Source organism: Equus caballus, chromosome 24 (assembly GCF_041296265.1).
Source record: "Equus caballus isolate H_3958 breed thoroughbred chromosome 24, TB-T2T, whole genome shotgun sequence".
In the NCBI taxonomy this organism is placed as follows: Eukaryota; Metazoa; Chordata; class Mammalia; order Perissodactyla; family Equidae; genus Equus; species Equus caballus.
Window position 1 is genome coordinate 48,514,607 of NC_091707.1, and position 19,627 is coordinate 48,534,233.

Sequence of the window (19,627 nt, forward strand, 5' to 3'; positions counted from 1 at the left end):
TGTGTGGGAGACTGTCCTGCTTGTGTGTTACAGGATGTTTAGCAGCATCCCAGACCTCTCCCACTAGACGCTGCTTGCAACCTACCTTCCGCCAATTGTGACGCTCAAAAATGGCTCCAGACATTGCCAAATGTCCTCCAGGGGACAAAATCACCTCCAGTTGAGAACTACTGAGTGAAACCTTGAAGTTTATCAATGGGGATAGAGCGTAGAGATGTATGAAAAGGTCACAGAGTAGCAAAAGAGGAAAATATGATCTGGATTTACTGACATCCAACAAGAAGACGAAATGTGTCCAATTCTCTCCGGAGAGTAAGAGAGAGAGAAACGGGTTAGAGGCCAAATTGCGAATCCTCCCCCCACTCCACTCCACCCCAAGGTTCAGCTGTGGAAGGAGGGGCTCCCAGGGTTCAGACAGGCTCATGGGGAAGTCCTAGGATGTAAGGATTTTCAAGGCCAGTAAAGGCCAGGAATTTTCACAGCCCCATGGCAAAGGCCCACATTCAGGAGGTAGTTCAGAAATGGCTGAGGAAGTTGTCAAGACGGGCGTGCTGGATGGCAGCCCAGCAGGGTTTGGAGAAAGCAGCTGAGAGTTTCTGGTGGCTCATAAAGCACAAAGGTGCAGAATCAACCTGTGGAGCAGCAGCAGGGTGCCAGCAGCAAGTCCCAACTTAGCACCTGAACACCCAAGTGGGACCAGCCTCGTAGGCACTAGGGCCATATGCCTGAAAGTAGTCCAGGCAAGTCTCAAGGCATCAGAGACCAGTAAGCCCTAGAGGACAGCATGGGGGAGAGGGCCCTCCTCCCACGGGACCAGTTACCTAAGCCTACGCTGTCTCCAAATGCAGCCTGGAAAAGAGAAGAGGGAACAGGAAGTGTGTTAGGTTGAATGCAAACTCAGCTACTGGGACAAAGACCAAAGTCACAATGACATAAACAAGATAGAAGTTCTTTCTCACGAAACCCTCCAAGCATTAGCAATCCAGAGTTGATCCAGAGGCTCCTTGGTGTTGGGGATCCAGGCTCCTTCTGTCTTGAGCTCTTCCATTCCTAGACTGTTGCTTCATCTGGTCCAAGATGGCTCCACACCATGTCACATTCCAGGCAGCAGGCTGGAGAATATACACGAATATTACATCCTATTGGCCAGAACTGAGTCACGTGGCCATACCTGGCTTCCAGGGATGCTGAGAAATGTGGTCTTTAGTTGGGTAGCTAAATGTGGTCTTTAGTTAAGTAGTTGGCTAAAACTCAAGGATTCTCTTATTAAAGGAAGTAAGAGAGAACGGATATTTGGGAACAACCAGCCATTCCTGCTACCAAAAAGATAACCTGAAAGACTAATCACTTTTCCAAAAAAATCTGAAGGAACTACACCAGAAGAATCTGAGAAGCCTCTAATTGGAACTTTGAGTCTTCTCTCTTCCCCTACCCTTTTACCCTCCAAGCTCCAGTTGAAGGAAATAGAGGAACACAATATTTTCTGCACATCTGAGGGTACTGTGTAAACTTTTTAACCCTACTAAGAGAGAAAACAGAACTAGGCAAGGTTCGTATTCCATCTCTGTTCCAGAACACCCAGGCAGGCCAGCACCTCACCCTTGCAAGAGGGAGAAGAGAGTTCTGTCTCACACATGCACTGTCACCCAAAAGCAGACCCAGCAAGAGGTCCACGAGCCTTCTGCAGAGGTCCCATGAGTACTCAATAAATACCGGGTGATGACAGAAGAGGAGGAGGTCGTCGGGTAATCGGAGACAAGCTCGAAGTCAAGGACTTCATAAGCCTGACTTTAAAATGTCTTCTTCCCTTTCATATTAAAGCTCTTATGTTTTTCTAATGCTTGCTCAGGACCTGTTAGCAGAGTATTCTTTTATCAGTTAGTCCTCTATAAAGGATTAATTAACTAATACAATTTATCAAGTAGGGACTATAACTATTTGCATTTTACAGGTGAAAAAGTAAAGGTTCAGAAAAACTAAATAAGTGGCCCAAAGTCTGTAAGGGAGGTAAGCCCAGAGAGGAAGAGTGAGGAATCTTGCTAGGCAGTGGCTTTCTGCCCCAGGGACATTATCAAGGTCATCTTTCATTACCTCGTAGGGTATGCTTTTCAGAGGGACCAAGGTAGAAATTCTGACTGGTCTTAATACAGTTGGTTCCTAAAGGAGAGACACTGAACTGTGTAAATGAATAGATGTGTGTGTGTGAGTCAACACAAGGCATATTGCAAAATCTGTGGCCCACCCAAAGGAAATCCAGTTTTTCAGACTCATTTCTGGTCACACTGTATGTCACCACTATTGACCTTTCTCCTTTTACATTTACTTTTTTCCCCCAAAGTCACTCTTTTAATGTAAAAACTTGTGCTTGAGAGGAAAAGATTTGATTTTGTGGAGTCACGCTTGGGTGCAAGGCTGTGCGTCTCAGATTTTTACCACCAAGGCAGAAAAAATATTTAAAAGTCTTTTGTTTGTGTCCAGCAACACCATGGACAATGAATTACATGACCCTTTAAGATGAGCTTCCACGTAATATTTTGCAAAACAGATCAGGATATCCTAGGAAGACACGGACGGTGCATTGGAACTGCCATGGATCAGCTCCCTAGAAACACGGCCTGAGGGGTGATTTTTGTCCAGGTGAGCTGTCGAGGGTGAGCTCTCTGGAGAAACCTCAAGGGGAGTGGGGGAAAGGGACAGAGCAAAATAAGAAGCTCTGCAAAGATGTGGGTTCAGGAAGAAGTGAGCCTCAGCCTGATCCCACGAGGAGCTCTGAAGCACAGCTTGTATTATAGAGGTTGTTCCCGCCAGAGGCAAGGGGGCTGAGCAGTTAGATACCCACACCAAGCAGTCATTGGCCATGAAGCAGGCGTGTAAGCACCCAGGCGTCTCCTGGTGGGGGACAGCCTCCCTTAGCCAAAGCCGGGGCAGGAACGAACCTGAGAAGTTTGCAGAGTAAGCTCTTAGCAACCACTGCAGGCAGGAGGCAGTGCACTGGCCCCAGTGAGGGGGACCTGGGCAGGGCTCCAAGAGTATCCACTACACTGGTACCAACACAGCCTATGCATGATACTACAGTCGTGTATAGATGATAGGTTTTTAGTTATACTATTATTTATTTATTTAGGTTTATTTTTTCTTTAGTAGACTTTATTTTTTAGAGCAGTTTTAGGTTCACAGCAGAAAATACAGAGAGTTTTCAAATACTCCCCTGTCCCCCACATACACACAGTGTCCCCAGCTATCACATCTTGCACCAGAGTGGTCCATTCGTTACAATCAATGAACCTACATTGACACATCATTATCACCCAGATTCCATAGTTTACACTAGGGTTCATTCTTGGTGTGGTACATTCCATGGGTTTTTGACAAATGTCTAATGATATGTATCCACCATGACAGTATCATACAGAATAGTGTCACTGCCCTAAAAATCCTCCGGGCTCCACCTGTTCATCCTCCCTCCCCCATCCCATCAACCACTGATCTTGTGACTGTCTCCATAGTTTTGCCTTTTCCAGAATGTCACATAGTTGGAATCCTACAGTATGTGGGCTTCTCAGATGGGCTTCTTTCACTTAATAACATGCATTTAAGTTTCCTCCAGGTCTTTTCATGGCTTGATGTTTAATTCCTTTTTAGAGCTGAATAATATTCCATTGTTTAGATGGAATAAACCACAGTTAATTTATCCATTCCGCTACTGAAGGACATCTTGGTTGTTTCCCAGTTTGGGTAGTTATGAATAAAGCTTCTATAAACTCCTCGTGCAGATTTGGTGTGGACATTAGTTTTCAACTCACTTGAGTGACTGTCAAGGAGTGCAACTGCTGGATCATATGGTTAAGCGTGTGTTTCATTTTGTAAGAAACTGCCAAACTATCTTCCAAAGTGGCGAAACCTGCACCATGTTGCCTTCTCCCCAGCGACGAATGAGAGTTCTTGTTCCACATCCTCGCCAGCAGTTAGTGTCCTCAGTGTTCGGGATTTTGCCCACTCTAGTAGGTGTGTAGGGGGATCTTATTGTTTTAATTTGCAATTCCCTAATGACATACGATGTTGAACATCTTTTCATATGTTTCTATGTCATCTCTGTATCTTCTTTGATGAAGAGTCTGTTCAGAGCTTTTGCCCATTTTTTAACTGGTTGTTCATTTTCTTATTGTCGAGTTTTAAGAGTTCTTTGTATATTTTAGATAATAGTCCTTTATTAAATATGTCTTTTGCAAATATTTTCTCCCAGTATATGGCTTGTCTTCTCATTGTCTTATTTTATTTATATTTTCAAAAAGTGTTTTACTCAACATGGATGAACCTTGAAAACATTATGATAAGTGACAGGAGTCAGTCACCAAAGGCCATCTTTGCATCATTCCATTTATATAAAACGTCCACTAGGCAAAACTAAAGAGTCAGAAAGCAGATTAGTGGTTGCCAAGGGCTGGAAGAGAAGGAGAAGTGACTGCTAACAGGTACCGAGTTATGTTCTAAAATTAGACATTGGTAATGAATGTACATCTGTGAAGATACTAAGAACCACTGAATCATACACTTTAACAGAGTGAATTTTATGGTATGTGAATTATATCACAACAAAGTTTTTTTTTTAACTTTGTACTAGAGGGCTTAGAGGTATAAAAATTGTTATTGAATATTTTCCATAGACATTTTTTTTTTGAGGAAGATTAGCCCTGAGCTAACATCTGCTGCCAATCCTCCTCTTTTTTCTGAAGAAGACTGGCCTTGAGCTAACATCCGTGCTCATCTTCCTCCACTTTATATGTGGGATGCCTACCACAGCATGGCTTGTCAAGCGGTGCCATGTCCGCACCCGGGATCCGAACCAGCGAACCCCAGGCCACCGAAGCGGAACGTGCACACTTAACCGCTGTGCCACCAAGCTGGCCCCTCCATAGACATTTTTAATAAAAAGTTGGGTTGCAGGGCGGAACATGACTTCCATACTTACATAACTTCAGTATCACTCTCCTTTTTAACCTATGCTATCTGTATTTATGCATCCTTGGAAGCTGCCTTCAATCCTTTCTGGAACAAGACTGGGTGTAAATAGATAGATAAAGACAGAAATACCCGACTCATCTTTGCATTGCCCAAGTGCTCTGACCCTTGGAGGACTGGACATTGTCACAGGTGCTTTGCAGTATATTTTCAGCAGCAAGAGTGAAACCAAGATTGTGGCCTTTGGGTCCAGCCCCAGGGGTTGGTTATAGGTCACATGGCCCACTCTGCTGTGTTCTGAGGAAGAACCCTTGGTTACGGTCACAAACAGTCAACGTCTTCTCCTTTAGGCCAGTAAGCACTTAGCCACTTGGCAGATGCACTTTCACAGCCTTTGACTGTCATGTGATGGTGTGGGCTGGTCTGGGTCAGGCGACTTATCTGGATTAATTCAGCTTACACAGCCAAGCATTTTCCCTAGAGCTGTGCCCTGGATGAAGTCTTAACATTTTTACCTGCCCAGAATGTCACAGCTTAGTGTGCACTGATAGGCAGATTGATAAAGAGTTCTTAGATTTCTGCCATCAGAAGGCACCTTGGAGGAGGAAGTGATAGCCGAAACAGGATGAACCACCCAGAGACTGGCTGGGCAACCATGGATGAGTGGCTCCACCGCCACGGGTCTCCAACCCCTCCTCATCTTGGAAACGAGAAGGTTGAACTGAGTGACCCCTAAGACCTCCTCCCCGTTTAACAGATCAGCTGCTCTGGGTGGGGCTGCCCAAACCCTTGTATTTCACAGATCAGTACTGTTTTCATGAACTTTCAAGAACCGATACACAGTGTTTACTTTCTACTTTCTAAGGAAGGACAATAAAAACCAGCTACTTTTACTGCCATTTTCTATCACACCATTTCAGAAAGAAAGGCCATATTAACTACAAGAAAAAAAAAAGTAGGAATAATCTCAGAAAAAAAGACAGACCTTGTTAAGAAGAGAGAATTGGCAACTTTACTTCGGCACACGTGCAGCACGCTGGTTCCGTCTTCCTCATTTTTAAAAACAGCTCTGTTGAGATATAATCTACCTATCATACAATTCATTCATTTTAAGTAGACAATTCAATAATTCGTAGTAGATGTATAGAGTTGTGCAACCATGCCTACGATCTAATTTTAGGACATTTCCATCACCTCCGAAATATTCCTCATGCCCGTTTGTGGTCACTCCCTGTTCCCACAACCAGGTTCAGGCAGCCACAAATCTACTTTCTGTCTTTGTAAATTTGCCTTTTCTGGACATTTCATAAAATGGAATCATGCACTGTGTGGCCTTTTGTGTCTGGCATCTTTCCTTTAGCGTAACATTTTCAAGACCCATCCATGTTGGAGCATGTATCACCTCTTCATTCTTTTTTATGGCTTAACAATATTTCATTGAAAGATATACCACATTTTGTTTATCCACGGACATTTGGGTCTAGAGCCTCTGGAAGGAATAAGCATGTAAAGTGGTACTAGATGCAGGTTTCTTTCGCTCTTGATTTTAGATCAGTGGACCCATTTTGGACTTCTGACCTCCAGAACTATAAGAGAATAAATTTGTGTTGTTTTAAGCCAACAAATTAGTGGTGATTTGTTACAGCAACCACAGGAAACTAATACTTCGGGTCATAAGTAATCCTAGCTTTACTTTTACATCACTAACAAACCCATTTAGGAAGGCATCAGTGGTTGGAATTAAGAGCACAATTTGCCAGGCATATGGGTTCAAGTCCAGGTTTACTACTTACTATATGTAATCTAGAGTAGGTTTCCTTAACTCTTCTCTTCCTCAGTTTCCCCATCTGTAAAATGGGATTAATAATCATGCCTTCCTCATATCCTCTAGGAGAAGTAAACGAGTGCATTGAATGGGACTTAGCACAACATCTGGCATGTGGGAAGCCCTATAGTTTTACCCCTTTCATTTGCTCTTACCATTAGTCACATGGTCTTCCCAGAACAAAGGAACAGCCAAAGCCTGTCTCAGAGGTGAAACCAAAAATCTGCTTAAACCTTTCAAAACATGTTTTCTTCCTCCCATCAACCCCACTAAAACCTCAGAGTTCTTAAGACCAGGTTTCCCCTAGAGCTCAAGCTAAAGGTTATAAGAAAGTCCCCTCCCTAGAGAATTATCTTCGAGAAGAAAGCTTTGCCCAAGTTCCTAGTTGAGGACAACACGGGAGCTCTGCCAAAATGCCCTTGGCAGATCTGGTTCCCTCCACCACATCTTGCTCAGAAATCACTGCTTAGTCCATGGGCAACAATCTGTTATGTGTTTTTATCCAGTCCTTGAAAACATGATAAGCACTGAGCAAATGTTGGCTGAATACCAAATGCATGAGAGTTGACCAGAGAAGATCTCTGGTTCCAACTTCTGGTGACATTCTTTCTAGAATAAGTGAAGTCCCTTTCTGACTTTCGGATGTAGAATTTCAAAACCGGAATCCCTTTGGAGATAATACGGCCCAGGACACTGGTTTTGCAAATAAAGAAATTGAGATACTGAAGGAAACATGACTCCAAGATCATACAGTAAGTCAGCCACGGAGCAGGGTTTGAACGCGGCTCTTCTGGTTTCCAGCCCAGATGCCTCTCAGATGTTGTTACAGGTCAAAGAGTCTCAGACCTTGGGCTGGATCTGGGCTAATCTTAGGTCTTGCCCTGAATATCACTTGTTGAAATGAGTTCCCGATATCACTTTGTATCATTTTCTTATACTTCCTCTCTCAAATAAAACTTCTTTTTCAATTTTAGTACTCAGTGGATCAAAGAAATACTATCTGTCTTATCTCTTGACACAACTTCTATCTTCAGCCCCCAATGAGCGTGAAAAGACATTGGCAAAAACCACCATGATCTCTAGCTGATATCTTGGAACCCATAACTTCCCCAAACCGGGGCTGAATTGCATAAATAGTGAGGCTGGCTTGTGATGTTCAGTAAAACACGCAGACAATACTCAACATGAGTTCAAAAATAAAAATAGTTAGCAAGACCAGAGTTCCTCTTTTTCCTCCTTTCTCTACAACAAAGCAGTTGGTTAGAGGTGAGATTGCTGACTGAGGAAATAAAGAAATCAAAACAGGAAGCAGCAAATGGCTAACAAAGCACTGAATTCAATAAAACTCTCCAACAACTTCATGTTTTCCTAAATGAGTAGACAGACCCTGAATCAATGAGAAGTTACGCAGTGTATGAGTAGATGCAACACACATCTTCTTAGGGATGCTTCATGCTATAAGCTCCCAGAGCCTCTTCCCTTCCCTTATATCACTCAGGGAAGGAACTCTGGTGTCTGCAACTTTATCACATACACCGATTCACGTACCCACCACCACAATCAAGAAATCCACACGCAGACCCATTTCATCAACACGAAAGAGCTCTTTTCAAAAACATAATCTCAATATTATTATCACACCAAATAAATAACCATAATTCCTTAATATCTTCAAAATCCAGTCATTGTTCAAATTTCCCCAACTGTTTCATATTATTTTTTGCTCTTTTGTTTTTGTTTGTTTGAATCAATATCCAAGTAAGATCTGTACATTGGAATCTCCAGGTTCCTCTCTCTCTCCCTCTCTCTCTCTTCCTCAGTATTTGCTATAGTTTTTGTTTGTTTTTTATCTTCCAACGTGTTTGTTGAGGAAGTCAGGTCATTTGTCCCGGAGAGAGAGTTTCCCTCATTTTGGATTTTTCTCATTATGTCTCTGTGGTGTTGTCTAACATCTTCCCCTCTGAAGACTTGATAAGCTTCAGATTCTAATTTTGGATGAGACTGCTTCATGAGGAAGTACTTCATGCCTGGTATCTCTCTATCTTATTTTAAAATAACAGCTTTATTGAGATATCATTCACATACCATAAAATTCGCTCTTTTAAAGTATACGATTCTGTGATTTTTACCATATTCACAAAGTTGTGTGACCAACACCATTATCTAACCCCCGAATATTTTCATTACTCCAGAAAGAAATCGCATACCCATTGGCCGTCATTCCCCACTCTCTTCCACCCGCACCCCCTGCAGCCACGAATCTGCTTACTATCTCTATGGAGTTGCCTGTTCTGTATACTTCGTATAATCATGCAATGTAAGTTCTTTTGTGTCTGGATTTTTTAAGCAATTAGCACAAGGTTTTCAAGGTTCATCCACATTGTAGCGGGTCTCAGTACTTCATTCCTTGCGATGGTTGAATAACATTCCATTACATGTGTGGACCACATTTTCTAACCCATTCAGCAGGTGATGGGCATTTTGGTTGTTTCCATCGTTGTCCTTTATGAGTAATGCTGCTATGAACAGCCACGTACAAGTTTCTGTGTGGACATACGTTTTTATTCCTCTTAGGTATACACTAACGAGTGGAATTTCTGGGTCATTACTGAAACCTGTTTAAGATTTCTTGTAGCTCTTTTGTTCTTAGGGTATAATTCTATAGGAATGTGCGGTTAAATTACTTTGTTTTAAAATCGCTTACAATAGTTTCTGTTTGTGTGGTTATGCCATAATGCAATATAAAGATTTTATTTCATTTTTGCTCTTGATTTGGGAGGATTTCTTTTTTTAATTTAATTTGGCTTTATATTTATATGAAATATTCATATGGCGTTCCTGCCTTCCTTCTTTGCTTCCTTCCTTAATAATCCAGCTGCAAAGTGATTGAGCAGGCCCAAGCAAGGCAGGCGGCCACGTCTGGGGGTGCCCTGGCAGCAGTCAGGGGTCAAACGAGGTAAGAGGCTCAGCAGGTCAGCAGCCTGGCCGTTGGGGCCTCAGTAAGGAAGGTGGCCAAGTTGAGCAGGGACAAAGCAGGGCTGGGAGATGAGTTACATAAAGTGGGATGGAGCAAATACATAAATATATTGAGGATAACGGATAACTGGAGGCGAGTTTCTCATTGTCAGAAAAGAGAGCCATAAATAGCAAAAGGGAGAAATCTAGAAGGAAGCTTGTGATGTTGGATTGGAATTGGAGGTATTGGTGTGAACTCATGGTTCTCAAAATATAAAGATAGATACAGAAATAAACAGCAAGTAACAACAAACACACCTAGTACCCAGATCTTGGTTTCTAAAAACTTTTTTCCTAGCAAAATGAGCCAGGGATCCTTGGAGAAATTACTGATTCTAGAAGTGGGGCACAGAAAGTATAAGGTGAGTCTGAAACATCTTGTGGAAGCAAGGAAGTGCTCTAAAAATAAGTGACATGGCAAAAGGACAAAGAAGCCAGATTCTAGAATAATTTGAATATTAAAAGAGTTGATGAGAGTAAAAGATTATATTCCATCAAATAAAACAGGAATCCATGAGTCTACACTGATATCAACAAATGAATGAGGAGAAAAGAAAGCACTTCCTTGCAGTAGAATGCCAACGAATAAATGTAGAAAGAATGATGGAATCAGAAAATCATCATTTGGCAATCGTCATAGCACTAATCCAGGCAAGAAACATCAATGGATGCTCAATCCAGCAGGTGAATGTTGGATGAGAAACAGGATATTTACACAGTCTTAAAGTAGCTCTCCACAAAATGTTTATTAACTGTACAGGAAAAACAAGTAACTTCATGATGGAGAATTGTGGCAGAGTGCATCGTCCTCCACTTGAGGATAAAGCACAGTTTACTCAACTAGTCCCGACTGATGGCCATGTGGGTCGTTGACAGTCTTTTTCTATTATAACGTTGCAGTGTGCATGCCTCCTCTTGGATTTTTGTCTGGGCATTATTTTTGTAAAATGATATGACTTAAGGACCCCACCCAGATAGCTTTCCTCGAGATTAAGATTATTCATTCGTATTCAATTGCTCTAGGGCCTTTGAATTTGGAAATGAACAAGAAAGGAAAGTTCCTGCCTTCATGGAGTTTACGTTTTAGTGTCAACACGGAAATAAACAAATATATATTTAACATCAGATAATGATCAAAGCTGTGAAGGAAAAAGCAGAATAAGGGAATAGTGATGGATGGGGGCGGGCTCTTTTAGAGGGGGCCGTCAGGGTAGGGAGCCCGAATGAATGGGGGAACAAGCTGTGAACCCCTGCAGGCAGAGGGAACAAGTGCAAAGGCCCTGAGGTGGGAGGGAAAGCCCTGCCACACTCCTGCCCTGGAAGGGGCCGTGGAAGGCAGCTCAGGCTCTTCTGTAGACGGAGGCCTCTTGCAGCCTGTGGCTCCAGTACACTTTCTACCGAAGAGCTCCCTCCAGAAGGTGCATTTTCATGCGATTTTATAAACCATTCACTGTCATCACACTCTAAGGGTAAAGGTGGATCCTTCCTAAGGTGAACAAAATGCTCCTTGTCTGCCCAATGCTTGTTCAGCAGCTCCTCAGCCGAGATTATGATCCCTCCAGTGTGTTCAGAATTCTTGGTTTACTGTGCGTTTCCCCAGCGTTCTCTCACTTGCTCCTGCGACAAGCCCGGGCATGGAGGGGCCCAAGAAGGAAGAGACAGGGCTGGGTGTGCACTGAGATTTCACCCAGGCTTTGGGGAGATTTCTACTGAGGAATAAATGACAAGCAATAGGATATATTGGAGTAGATGAGGAAGCCATTTGGTTTCAAACTAGTTCGGCCTGGCCTTGTTTTTCCAGAAAGGCCTGACGTGGCCTGTTGAGCATGCATTGTACATCTGCTCGACAAATATGGTCCATGTCCCAGAGCCAAGAATGATGCCCTGAAAGATAGGGAGGTTGCCTCCCCCATATCAGCATTTCTTTAAGGATAAGCATTTCTTTCCAGAAACTAAGGATTAATTACTAACCCGCTTTAACTCATCTCATGACAACTGACCTGCTGACCGCTGGTTCGCTGTGCTGACCTTGTGAACACTGACCTGCTATGCTAGAAAAGTATCTCATGACCACAGTAAAAGAGATAGTCCTGTCATTCGTGATGGATGTTCTTTGTTTCAAGACGGCCTATAACCATTCTGTACGCCCCCCTTCTTTGATGAGTTTCCTTCCTTGGTGGAAAGTTCTCCCGGGCTAGCCCTCAAACTGGCTCATAATAAACTCACTCCAATTCTGATTTATAGATTGATTACGGATTAGTTGCAATGACACTACTACTGGGCTTCAGAGCCTTCATTTCCTGCCTTGCCTCTTCCCTAAACATGTCCAGCTTTGAGTCTCAGATCTTATCGACCACCACCTCTCCCTGTTACAGTCTTTAATATTCTTCTCTTTTTTTTTGTGAGGAAGATTAGCCCTGAGCTAACTATTGCCAATCCTCCTCTTTTTGCTGAGGAAGACTGGCCCTGAGCTGACATCCATGCCCATCTTCCTCTACTTTATATGTGGGACGCCTACCACAGCACGGCTTGCCAAGTGGTGCCATGTCCGCACCCAGGATCCAAACCAGTGAACCCCAGGCCACCAAAGCAGAACGTGTGAACTTAAGCGCTGCGCCACCTGGCTGGCCCCCTCCCTGTTACAGTCTTTACTGACACCAGAATCAAGCTCTTGTTCCTTTTCTTTTTTAATTTATTTTTTTTATTGAGATATAATTGACATATTATATTAGTTTCAGATGTACAAAATAGTGATTCAGTATTGTTATATGTTGCGAAATGGTCAGCACAATAAGTCTAGTTAACATCTGAGCTCCTCATTCCTGGCTCATTCTCACTCTCTCCTGCACACTACCTGTCATGAGTCTTGGTGATTCCGCTATACTCATAGCTAGTCTTTCCAACGCCCTGAGCCCTCAGTTCCCATGTCACATCCCGGAGTAGACTGCATCATTACCAGTGTACTAGTCTGCTCAGGCTGCTATAACAAAGTGCCATAGACTGAGGAGTTTAAGCAACAAAATCTATTTTCTCACAGTTCTGGAAGCTGGACGTCCAAGATCGAGGTGCTGGCCAGTCTGGTTCCTGGTGAGAGCCCTCTGCCCGGCTTGCCCGTGGCCGCCTTCTCGCTCTGTCCACCCTTGATCAGGGGTCGAGGACAGCGCTCTCTGGTGTCTTATCTCATAAGGACACTAATCCTATCTTATCAGGGCCCCACTCTTATGACTTCATTCAACCTTAATCATCTCCTATAGGCCCTCTCTCCAAATACAGTCACATTGGGGATCAGGGCTTCAATATACAAATTTTGGGGGACCACAATTCAGTCTATAGCAACCTAGAACCGCAGACCTTTCATAAATTCAGTGTTAAGCATCCCGCTCTCCACCACTTCCTTCTACCTTCCACTTCATTCTCTCCAAGACCCCAGATCCAACAGTCTTGGTAAGCCTCCAGACCCTACGATCGATTTCACCTACCACGTTTCCCTGTCTGCCACCTACCTCACACCCTCACGCCCATTAACCCACATTAAATTCCATGGCTTTTTCATGGGCTCTCTCATTTCCTCAAACCTGCTTAACCAAACCAACACTTGGTTAAATCCATTGGTCCCCCTGCTTGACCTGGGCTTGTGCAGCAGAGTACAACTGGAGGGAATCAGGCAACCAGACGGACTCCTCTCATGGTACATTCGTGACCTCCAACTTCAAGTGGGCCCTGGCTGCTGCCTGGGAATCACCCATCTTCTCCCGGTTCCGTTCATGCTCCCACTCTGCCAAGTGGCGCTTTCACAATTTCTTCCTCCTAAAACCCTAATAGTTCTTCCTCAGTCCTCAGCTTCAGCTGGTGATTTCTGTTCCTATGTCACTGAGAAAAATGAGAGAGCAAGAGGGGGGAGGCGGGAAACTGGAAAAGTGAGTTTGACCGTTCTTTTAAGGAATTTTGTTGTAAAGAAAAAGAAGATAGGTGCTGGCCTGGTGTCATAGTGGTTAAGTTCACACACTCCACTTCGGCAGCCCAGGGCTCGCTGGTTTGGATTCCAGGCACAGCCTACACACCACTCATCAAGCCATGCTGTGGCAGCATCCCCCATACAAAATAGAGGAAGATTGGCACAGACGTTAGCTCAGGGCCACTCTTCCTGAGCAAAAAAAGAAAGAAAGAAAGAAAAATAAGACAAAGAAGCAGTATCTGGAGGGGATGTTGTGGTCAAGAGAGCATTAGGGTTTTTTTCCCTTTTCTTCTTTTTAGATTGGAGAAAGGAACAGCGTGGAAAAAAATCTCTTTTGGAAACGATCTAAAAGAGAAAGAAAAATTGATAATGCAAGAATGAGAGGAGAGAAGCGGTTGAAGCAATGCCCTTGAGTTGATGAGAGGGGATGGTACATGTAGGGCCTGCGTGGAGGGGGTGGTCTTAGCTAGGAACACAGACTGTTCCTCCATCCTAAGAGGAGGAAGGCAGGCTATACAGGCACAGATGCAGGTACGGGGGTGGACGTGCTACATGAGCTTGTAGAAGTTCTCTTTTGATTGATTCAGTTTTGGTGTTACAGGTTAAGGGCTCAGTCCCACAAGACTACTACCCCCGACTTCAGAAGCCAGTTGCAAAGCCAAGTTGTCACCTGTGCTTTTGACAGAATGGCTATAAATCAGAGGACCTATAATTCCCTCCTTGCGTTTGATTAATTTGCGAGAGTGGCTCACAGAACTCAGAGAAACATTTTACGTCCTAGATTACCGATGTCAACACAAATAATCCATAATCAATCTATGAATCAAAATCAGGACGAGTTTATTATACGAGCCAGTGTGAGGACTATAGCCCAGCAGAAACTACCTTCCCCAAGGAAGGGAGCACTCTGAAGAAGCAGGTGTGCAGAGCAATTGTAGGCCAAGTTGGAACAAAGAGCCTCCATCACATATGACAGGAATATCTTTTTTACTACTGTCACAAGATGTTTTCCCAGAACAGCAGGTCAGTGGTCACAAGGTTTACACAGCAGGCCAGTAATTAATCCTTAGTTTCCGGGAAGAAATGCTTATCCTCAAAGAAATGCGTGCGGATATGGGGTGAGAGGCAACATCCCTATCTTTAAGGCCATCATTCTTGGCTTTGGGACATTGTAAATGTTTAAAGCAGATGTACAATGCACACTCATAAGGGCATGTCGGGCCTTTCTGGAGAAAGAAGCTCGGGCTGAATCAGTTTTAAACCAAATGGCTTGCCCGTATACTCCAACATATTCTGTTGCTTTTCACTATTTTATCACTCGTTTATTATAAAAGAATAAAACTCAGGAAACGGCCAGATGGAAGAGATTAATATAGGGCAAGGAATGGGAAAGGAGCACAGGGCTTCCATGTCCTGCCAAGCCCACCACTCTCCCAGCGCCTCCGTGTGCTCACCAACCCAGAAGCTCCATGGTTTTTTGGAGGTTCTGTTACCCAGGCATGATTGATTAAAACATTGGGCATCAATGTCCAGCCCCTCCCCCCTCCCCGCGGTTGGGCGTTGGACAGAAGTTCCAACCTCCTTATGACATGGTTGGCTCCCCTGGCAACCAGCCCCTGTCCTCAGGTGCTTTCCAAAGGTCACCTCATTAACATAACAAAAAACACCTTTTTCACTCTTATCACTTAGGAAATTCCAAGGTTTCAGGAGCTCTGTGCTAGAAATAGGGGTAGAAGACCAGAGGTATATGTCTTATTACAAACCACAGTATCACATGTATCAATTTCATATACTTATAAAATACCTTTTAATACACATATATCTCTAGTTGTACATGTATAATATACGTATACATATTAAAAATCATGATGAGACACCACTAGATACCTACCAAACTAGCAAAATTGTAAAGCTGGACAAAGACATCGTTTTAAATTAACAAAGGAGCTAGCAAGAGAGTAAAAAGTCGACGAAATCTGCTGAAGCCAAGGTCACAACAGAGCCCCGAGGTTAATCAATAAGGCCGATAGATCAAGAGAAAGCACGTGATCCTTGCTCTGGTCCTGGGCACACAGGTAAAAATCAGTGGGAAGCCTAGCCAAGCATGGGCCCATACGTGACCACTCTCCCTTGAATTTACTCTCTTCAGCTTTTGCTCTATAGCCTCAAAAACAACTCTTGTCTAGTGTGGGAGAGGAAGACATTTCCTCTACCCACTCTAGGTCCTTCTGGCCAGGCTATGAATTAAATTGACATCAGACAGAATAACAGGAGAAAATTAAACAAAGCTTTAGAACATGTATACATGGGAGAGACCCAGGGAAACTGAGTAACTCACCACAATGGTGGAGGTTCTCATCTTAAATACCATCTTCAGCTGCAGACAAAGGAAGATGTTGGGGGTGGGAGAGTCAGTTATGGGAGATTACCAGAAAAGCACAGTAAACAAGAGTGAGGTTACTATGCAAATTTAAGTCCTTGCCTTCCACACTGATAAGAGTTTCTAGAGAGAAATCACCTCCCCTTCTTCCTGGTACAGAGAGGGAGACACTTTTGCAGATGGAGATTTCCCTTACAAGTGTAAATGTCTCTTACAAAGGGTAATTTCTACTTTTCAGAGTTTCTCTTTCATGTCTGCAGTTTTTTAAAGTAACCAGCCCAAAATAGTACTTGGGCCAAAGAGACATGTCTTGGGGTGGCCAATTCCAATCCCCGGCACTAGACCACCAGGGACCTCCACACAACTAAATCTGCTGGTCATTTGCCAGTCTCAGCATGCTTGACCTCTCACAGAATTTTTTTTCATTGCAGTGAAATTCACATAAAGTTAATCATTTTAAAGTACAATCCAGGGCACTGAGTACATTCACAATTATGCAACCACCACATCAATCACGTTTCAAGACATTTTCTTCACCCTAAAAGAAAACCCTGTACCCCATCAACAGTCACTCCCCATTCTCCTTCCCACTAATTCCTGGAAACCACCAATCTGCTCTTTGTTTCCATGCATTTACCTATTCTAGATATTTTGTACATATGGAATCATGCATATCTACAGAATTTGATGCATTTGATCACTTCCCCTTCCTTCAGACACTTTCTTCACGTGGTTTTGGGGACCACACTCCCTAGTTTTCCTTCTGCCTCACTGGTCCCCTCCACTCCTTGATCTCTGAACATTGGAGGGTCCAGGGCTCAGTCCTGTACCCTCTCCTGGTCTCTGTCCCCACTCACTCCCTGGCTGACTCATCCACTAACAGGATGAGTTCTCTCCTTGTGCCGATGACTCCAAGATTATCTGCAGCCAGGACTCTCCCCAGAACTCCAGACTCACATATCCCATGGCCTTCCCGACGTCTCCACTTGGCACGTCATACTTGTCATGTCCGAGTCTGAACTCCTGATCCTCCCCTCCAAGCCTGTTCTTCCCACAGCCTTCCCCAGCTAATTCATGTCAAGTCCTCCTTCCAGTTACTCCAACAGAAAACCCAGGAGTTTTCATCCTTGATGCGTCTCTTTCTTTCATATCCTCCAGTCAATCTCTCAGTAAATCCTATTGGTTCTCTTCAAAAGAGATCCAGAGTCTGACCACTTCTTATCACCACCATAGCTATCATTCTGGTACAGCCACTTTCCTTTCTCACCAGGGTTATTGCAAAGGCCTGCAAACTTCTGTCCTGCCCCTGACCCTGGGCCTCTTCAGGCTGCTCTCCACACATCATCTAGAAAGACCGTGGTTGTATTATTCAGTGTTCACCAGAGAAACAGAACCAATTTTATGTATTTATTTATTATAAGGAATTGGAATAGGTTCATGCAATTCTGGAGGCTGAGATATGCCGTCTGCAAGCTGGAGACCCTGGAAAGTGAGTAGTGTAGCTCCACTCCACAGGCCTGAGAGCTGGAGAGCCGGTGGTGTAAGTCCCCAGCTCAAACAGTCAGGCAGAGAGAGTGTTCTCCCCTCCTCTGCCTTTTTGTTCTATTTGACCCCTCAGTGGGTTGGGCAACGCCCACCCGCATCGGGGAGGGCAGTCTACTTTACCGAGTCCACTGATGCAAACGGTAATCTCAGCCGGAAACACCCTCCCAGACACACCTGAAATAATGTCGAACCAGAAGTCTGGGCGCGTCATGACCCAGTCAAACTGACAAGTAAAATTAATCACCGCATTGGGAAGAAGCATTTCTCTGCTCAGAACCTTCTAATGACTTCCCAGCGCTTTTAGGAGAAAGTGCAGAATCCTTAGCATGGCTTAGCAGGACCTGTCTTAGCTGAGCTCTGCCTGCATCTCCACCCTCACCTTGAATCAGTCTGTCCTTGCTGCTCCTGCAGTCGCGACCCCCTTTGGCTCTGCCTCAAGTCTTTGCATTTACTCTCCCCTCCGGCCAGAGTGCTCTTCTTCTCCCCTCCCCGTGTCCCCTGGGCTCACCCCTCTACCTTCGCAGGCCTTTACAGAGGTGTCATCTTCTTATTCTGTCTTCCCTGACCACCCTACTGAAAACGGCAACCTCCATCCCAAACTCTGCTCATCCTTCCCTGTGTCGGGGGGAAGATGATTCTCTACCCTCTAGGTCCTTCTGGCCCACCTAAGAATTAAGTCCACCTGAGACAGAGTAACGGGAGAAAATCAAACACAGTTTAATAACGTGTATACAAGGGAGAAACCCTGGAGAACTGAGTAACTCGCCAGAATGGCCAAAGGCACCACCTTAAATAGCATCTTTAGCTAAAGACAAAGGAGGATGTTGGGGGTAGTGGTTTGGGGCTTCAAGGGGGATGATGGCAATTTACATGAAGATGGAAATGCAAATGTTTGTTAAACAAGTGTTTGCTTGGTCTACCAGAGAGACACGTTTTACATTACACTACAGTTGTCTTACCGTATTAGCTCCTTCCTGGAACAGGCCTTCTATCTTAAATTCTTTTTGGCAGGTAGGGGGAAGGTCAAAGTTTCTTTCACAGTCTTTGGTTCTTAAAAATAATCAAGGCAAAGAGAGGAATTTTGGGGTGGCCAGTTCTGATCCCCCATCTTCCCACCATCTCAGATGCCAAGAATTTGACTGATTTTTTTATCTGTCTCCTTTCACTAGAATATAAGCTCCACGAGGAGAGGAACTTTTGTTTTGTTCATATCCCCACCACCTAGATTTGTACCAGGCATATAGCAAATGCTCAATAAATATTTGCTGAATCAATCAATGAATGAATTTTCCAAAAGATAGTTTAAAGAAGAAAAGGAGCTTGTACTAACCAAGGAAGAATTCCTTATTGTTCATAGAAACGAGAAACCTTTTAAGGATCCCACTTTCCCCAATTCCCTGCCTTAGAAAGCCCACGAGTGCCCTTAGAAGAGAGTGGCAAGATCTTGTGACTTTAGTCCTAGACCTGTCCCTGCTCCTACCCCTGATAAGGTGGACGTAAGACTGGTCACACTATGCAGCTGGGGCTTGTCTATGCACAGAGACTCTGATAGCAGGCATTTCATCTGTTTCCTTAACATCTAGCTGTGCCTGGCATAGACTAGGCAACTCAACAAAAATGGAGTGAGTGGGCGAAAGGAAGACAGAATGCTCAGAGTGAAAGAGGCCAGCAGCTGGGGAATTCACAAGGCAGTCTTTTTTTTTTTTTTTTTTTTTGAGGAAGACTAGCCCTGAGCAAACATCTGTTACCAATCTTCCTCTTTTTGCTGAGGAAGACTGGCCCTGAGCTAACATCCATGCCCGTCTTCCTCTACTTTATATGTGGGACGCCTGCCACAGCATGGCTTGCCCATCGGTGCCATGTCTGCACATGGGATCTGAACCAGCGAACCCAGGCCGCCAAAGCAGAATATGAGAACTTAACTGCTGCACTGCCGGGCTGGCCCAAG

At 44.1% G+C, this 19,627-nt stretch overlaps 1 long non-coding RNA gene across 1 annotated transcript; it reads right to left on the reverse strand.

Moving 5' to 3' along the window:
• Nucleotides 1-425: 425 nt before the first annotated feature.
• Nucleotides 426-16,185, reverse strand: LOC111770388 (uncharacterized). The gene is made up of 2 exons (XR_002803647.2): nt 16,093-16,185; nt 426-1,112 (listed from the first exon to the last, which is right to left on the reverse strand). It is a non-coding gene; the product is annotated as an uncharacterized lncRNA (long non-coding RNA).
• Nucleotides 16,186-19,627: the final 3,442 nt, after the last annotated feature.